The sequence below is a fragment of the Labrus mixtus genome, chromosome 23 (genome assembly GCF_963584025.1).
Source record: "Labrus mixtus chromosome 23, fLabMix1.1, whole genome shotgun sequence".
Taxonomy (NCBI): domain Eukaryota; kingdom Metazoa; phylum Chordata; class Actinopteri; order Labriformes; family Labridae; genus Labrus; species Labrus mixtus.
Genome location: NC_083634.1, coordinates 17,439,144 through 17,445,143, shown reverse-complemented (window position 1 = coordinate 17,445,143; position 6,000 = coordinate 17,439,144). Strand labels below are relative to the sequence as shown.

General features: G+C 40.9%; 1 protein-coding gene across 6 annotated transcripts in view; it reads right to left on the bottom strand.

Moving 5' to 3' along the window:
- si:ch211-200p22.4 (phosphatidylinositol-binding clathrin assembly protein) overlaps positions 1-6,000 on the bottom strand; it is an 89,608-nt gene that overhangs the window by 44,614 nt on the left and 38,994 nt on the right. The window lies entirely within an intron of this gene.

The following is a 6,000-nucleotide window of genomic DNA, read 5'->3' as shown; positions in this document are numbered from 1 at the left end:
TTCAGTCAACTTAACGTTCAGCCAACCTAACGTTCAGTCAACTTAACGTTCAGTCAACTTAACGTTCAGCCAACCTAACGTTCAGTCAAACTAACGTTCAGTCAACTTAACGTTCAGTCAACCTAACGTTCAGCCAACCTAACGTTCAGCCAACCTAACGTTCAGTCAACTTAACGTTCAGTCAACCTAACGTTCAGTCAACCTAACGTTCAGCCAACCTAACGTTCAGCCAACCTAACGTTCAGTCAACTTAACGTTCAGTCAACCTAACGTTCAGTCAACCTAACGTTCAGCCAACCTAACGTTCAGCCAACTTAACGTTCAGTCAAACTAACGTTCAGCCAACCTAACGTTCAGCCAACCTAACGTTCAGCCAACTTAACGTTCAGCCAACCTAACGTTCAGCCAACCTAACGTTCAGCCAACTTAACGTTCAGCCAACCTAACGTTCAGTCAACTTAACGTTCAGTCAAACTAACGTTCAGTCAACCTAACGTTCAGTCAACTTAACGTTCAGTCAAACTAACGTTCAGTCATCTTAACGTTCAGCCAACTTAACGTTCAGTCAACTTAACGTTCAGTCAACTTAACGTTCAGTCAACCTAACGTTCAGCCAACCTAACGTCAGACTAATCACCGACATGAATTTAAATCTTTATTAAAACGAAGCCCAGGGTTTTTCTTCCAAGACTCAAACACTTCAACAAATCTGCCAAGACTTCTTGACACACTTTGGTGATTAAATAATCAATCTTATGTTCTTAATAACGGCCTCTCCTTGTCGTTTGTCTCTTTTCCTTCTTGCAGAGAGGTCAGAGGTCGCCCAGAGAAAAGCAACCTCAGAGCAGTCAGGCATTCAAGTTGGTTTCTCTCTGGAGTATTGAGCCGATGCTTCCCTGCTGCTACACCTGCTGCTGTAGATGGTTTAACTTCAGTGACTTGTCTCGTCTCAGGCTGGAGTCCTTCGTGTTTAAAAATTAACTTTCCCTCCTGTTGTTTTGTTTCCAGTCACTTAGAAGGACGCCTTATGAATAGCTCAAAGAGAAACCGGCGAAGGAAAACAATTGGCAAGAGGAAGCCTGACGAAAATAATTAATTAACCTTTGGGACGTAGCAGAGGATTGGCAGAACAATAGGAGAAACTATGTTAAGCTCCAATCTAAAGCTCAAACGTAGTGGCCAGAGGGTGATGACTCATGGCATCCTTGTTATTGACTGACTTTCTGACATCTTTGTTTGCTATTTGGACACTTTTCAACTTATGTGTGACATCACAGATCCTGTCTGTCGGTTATTATCACTTCAAAGTCAACACCAGTTACTTGTTGGTTTTGACAGATTTCATGTTACAAAGAAAGGGCAGGAAGCTCCTTGTTTTACATTTTCCAACACCATCTTTTTTCAACACAAAGTACAAGCCTCTGCCTTTTACTGTTGGACACTGAACAGCCACTAGAGTTCTGTTGCCTCACTTAGGAGATCCTCAATGTTGAGATATTAATAATGTGGGGGGGATTTATTTTTTACACTTTCTCTATCTCATATTTTCTTTCTGGAGCTCAACATTCAGACTCCGTAAGACCTGTGAGAGATGATTCCCGTCCCTGAGCAGGTGCTGCTAGCACAGATGGGCCACCAAAATTGATTCAGCAACTATACTGTTATTGACTTGCATTGGAAAAAAGTCAACTTTAAGCATGATTAGCTAAATCTTACCAACTGTAGACCAACGACTGTAAGATCTGGGCAGAGCAAATTTAGTTTTATGACTTAAGCTTAGGTGGAAGTTTCTTAAAAACCTGTGTTCATTTTAATGACCAGCAGGGGGCGATAACATATGATATAAAAAGAAGCCGGATTGTGTTGATCCACTTCTAAATAGATTTTTTATCAGAGTAAACCTTTTCCTAATGATTATAGGGTTACAATCTCTTTTTTTAAATCCTGTCCAATACTGCACAATGTAATTTTTTAAAATTTTATCCCATTAAGAGTGAAATAGTTGACATAGCAGGGTTTTCTAGGCACCCTGTAAAGAAGGATAAAGCAATAAATATCTAATCTTTCATCGAAATATGGTCCCTTCTGAGGCAGAAAACACCAAATTTAACGTCCACCTCTTATATACAGTCTCGGTTGTAGACTACAGTTAAAATGTTGAGCAAGGTAGTGTCAAACACATCTTAGAGCAGGTATCAAGCAAAGACGTGTGAAGAGAAAAACAAGCTGTGATGGTCTCATCTGTATTCACGTTTCTCCTTTGATGTTTTGGGACTTCAAAGAGACTCGGTTAGCAGAAGAGCTGCATTGTTTACCGGTGGTTGAGGTGAAGATTTCAGCCTTAATTAACCTTCCAAGCACCTGGATAACACATACAGGTTTGAGACAGATTTATCTTTACCTTAAACCAATGCTACAAAACGGGAAAGTGAAGTGAAATGTAATGGTTTGGCAGTTAACCTTGGATGAGAGTGCTCTGATATGTTTATGTTTGAAATGAAAATCTCTGTTGTACCTGCTTCTGACGGATGGTATTTGCAAAGTCGTGAGGTACGTTATAACAGTTTAGTAAGAAAATCAAAACATCTTCTGTGTTTCACTATCTGAACTGGAGTAGTGGTGTTTATCTACTGCAGTTCTCAATCAGTATTTACTTAAAGCTTCGATGAGGAATTTCTGGCGCCCCCTGTGGTCAAAGTGGTACGACTTATCTTTATGCGGATTGTGTATGAAGACAAGCCATAAAGAGATATCAGTATTTATTTCAGTCCATTTCATAACCAGTTAAAAACTCTGCACAGGAGCTTTAATCTGATTTTTTACATGGTTAATACCATATGGATGTAGCACGACTTCCTTAAATCTAAGACTTGAAAATAACGTTCTCAATCTACAACAAATGACTTCCATAAACAGTCTGGATTTTACTTTCATGTCTTGGCCTTTTGCTTCCCAGATTCCTTTTCATTTACTCTATTTATGTGCAAGACAGAGAATACAACAAAACCAATTTAAACATTAAGTTTGTTGTGTTTTTCACTTTATTTGTAAAGCCTATGGTGCTCTGAGGAAGTGAGGATTGGGCTTCCTCTTTATGTGTTGGTATTGAAGATACAATTATCTTACACACACACACAAAAAAGAAATCCTACAAATACTGCTGCCGAGACAAACCATTAGAGAGACCAGAGACCTAACTTGAACTTCAGACTATAAAACCTTGAGACTTAACCTGGACTGCGTCTCTAAGGGCTACTTGCATTTGGTCCCTGGTGAACACCTCTGCTATCTCGTCTTCTGCACATCGCTAGATAACAGGCTGCAGAGGAATAACTCTTGGCGACAGTCCACAGTTTTTGGAAACTCAGGGCCTCCGGCTTCCCGAAAGCATCTTAAAGTTAAGGCGGTCTCTGTCCAACTGACTTAAAATGATCTGAGATTTGCTAGCTTGCCAACTTCTCGATCTGGCGGCGAACCAGCTCTTCCTGGTCTGTTGGAGCATCTAAGAATGTTTATTTGGCTTGTGTGCTTGTGTGTGTGTGTGTGTGTGTGTGTGTGTGTTTGGGATCACAAATATGCTTGCGGGCATGTGTGTTGGATTCAGCTGCATTGACTCGTTTCCAGGAAGCTCTGGGACTGTTTAAAAAGGCATAAAGAATTTGATTTTGTTCTCTTCCCTTCTTGTGTGCATGCTCACACTGTGGGGACAAAAACTCTGCTCATGGTGTCTCGTGTGGAGACTTAGCTCCCAACTGTGGACAGAAAATTAGTCCCGAAAAGATTAACCATTGTCTTAAGAGTCAAGACTTCAAGTATGGTTAAGGGAGGGAGGTAGGGGAGGTTGCATTGAGCAAACCAGAAACTTTGACTCTAAAAACGATGGAAACACAAGGTTTAGAATCATTGTTTAAACAAAACAAAAAAGCCAAAAGCTGATGTCTTGACACATCTCGAGTACGTATGTTTAGGCCAAAAACATTCAGTTTTAAAGATTGAGAATGATGTAGTGTTCTTCAGTGTTCTTCCTGCCTCAGCATTGAACCCAGGTTAAGACTCAGCATAGAGCGTACCAGATGAAGGGAGGTAAAAGAGGGAGACATGGCAACAGAAGGAGCTCGTGCTATTCATAAGCTGGTTCTGTGCAGACCGCTCTCTTCCTCATGAAAACACCGTCTGACGAGAGTTTGCTTATCTCCCTCCGCCTCAGACACAGAAGACAGAGGCAGAGGGAACTCACACAAAATGCATGGATATAGTTAAAAAGGAAAAAATCTCTAAAGGGGCAGACGAGGGAGCCTCAGAAACCCGCTGAGCGCCAGAATATTCAGAGAAGACGGCTCCAAGGAGAAAAAAAAAAGGTCCTGTTCTGAGAAGAGATTCAGATTTTTTTTTTTAACAAATGTGGAAGAGAGAACGAGACGATTGTTCAGCGATAGAGAGAAAAGCAGGTCGGGCTCGGCTTGTCAAATAATTCATGTTAGCATATCGGAGAACAACCTCATGTATTATTGATACGTTTAGATCCTGGCTACTCCCCGCCTCACAGTGAAACACGGCTATACGAAGGAGCTACCAGCTTTCTTCTGGGCTCTTCCTCCTCCTCCTCCTCCTCTTTCCTTCCTTCCACGGCTTTCACTCATAGTGCACAAGTTGGTGGTTTCTGTAGTAACCGAACACCATGGCACCAGCTCTGAACCTGCAGAGGTCTTCATTTGACTCCGCTCTGAATCATGAAGTCAGGTTGTGTAGAGAAAAATCCAAGGCCACGGCTTTCACTACCAGCTGATAAAGACCTGAGCTAGTCCTACTTTACATTCTCTATGTAAGAAATGACTTATTAAAACATGGCATGAGCCCATTTACATGTTTATTACAGATTGATAGACTTCAATCACACGATGATAAAACAAGCGTACAATAATCCACACAGTAAAAAATATTCAGATCACCTTTGTACAATTTCATTTTGGGCTCAGGCTCTTCCTAAATGGATCAAACCGATGGTGCACCAATAGTGGAAATCTGCCATGAGTTATAATGAAATAATGTTAGGGATGTTAAGATGCATCAATAGGGATCGGTTCAATATCATATCTACAAAGTGGACATGGTCCTGGAGACTTATTTCTTATTTGATTAAACGCAAATTTAAATTCAGACTAGTCAACAAGTCAAAAGGTAAAAAAACCCTCAGACAACAAATTTACATGTAGCAACATTCATCTAACACGGCTTAACATGGGATCACAGCGTCTGCAGGTAAGTTATGTCAAATTGGTGTGGCCAATGTTATCAGTAAATATCCACATGGCTGTGATAGTTTAAAATGCTCCGGTCCACGGGTTATAAGCAATTTTAACCAGTCACAGCCTACATGCATCTATTCCTCTCTTATCCATTTTCTATATCAAAATACTGCCAAACCACTCTGCGCCTACAAGATGTCATCCGTCCACTGTGCCGGTTTACATCCAGGTAGAAGAGCAGGAGCTACAGCCCCGGCTATCTCAATAAATTGGATCCTCCTCGTTTAGCCTATTTAAAAATGACATCAGCAAATATTCTGACGTAAAAAAAAGAATCATTGTAATGCATCACAATCAAACTTCGTCATTTGGATCCCTATTCTGGAAGCATTACAGGCACAGGTGATGCGAAAACTTAGCTAATCCAGGAAATCCACTTTGAGTAACAGATCCCTGAGTTTAAAGGCTTATCTGACTCTGCAGCTCTGCACAGTGGTATATGATATTATAAGAGGGATATTACAGCCCTGGATGACTGTCACTCTCATGACTAAATCAACTTTAACGCCCACAAAGCCTCTACTTCCTGCTCTTTTCTTTATATAGAAGCATATTCCCAATGTTTTCTTCAGCAGACGGACCAAAAGTTTTTCCACTTGAATGTGACAGAACTCGACACTCTGTTGTCAACAACACCTCTGGGTGCAAATTTCACACTTTTTTTTTTGGCTGTATGGTACCTGACCCGCCATGT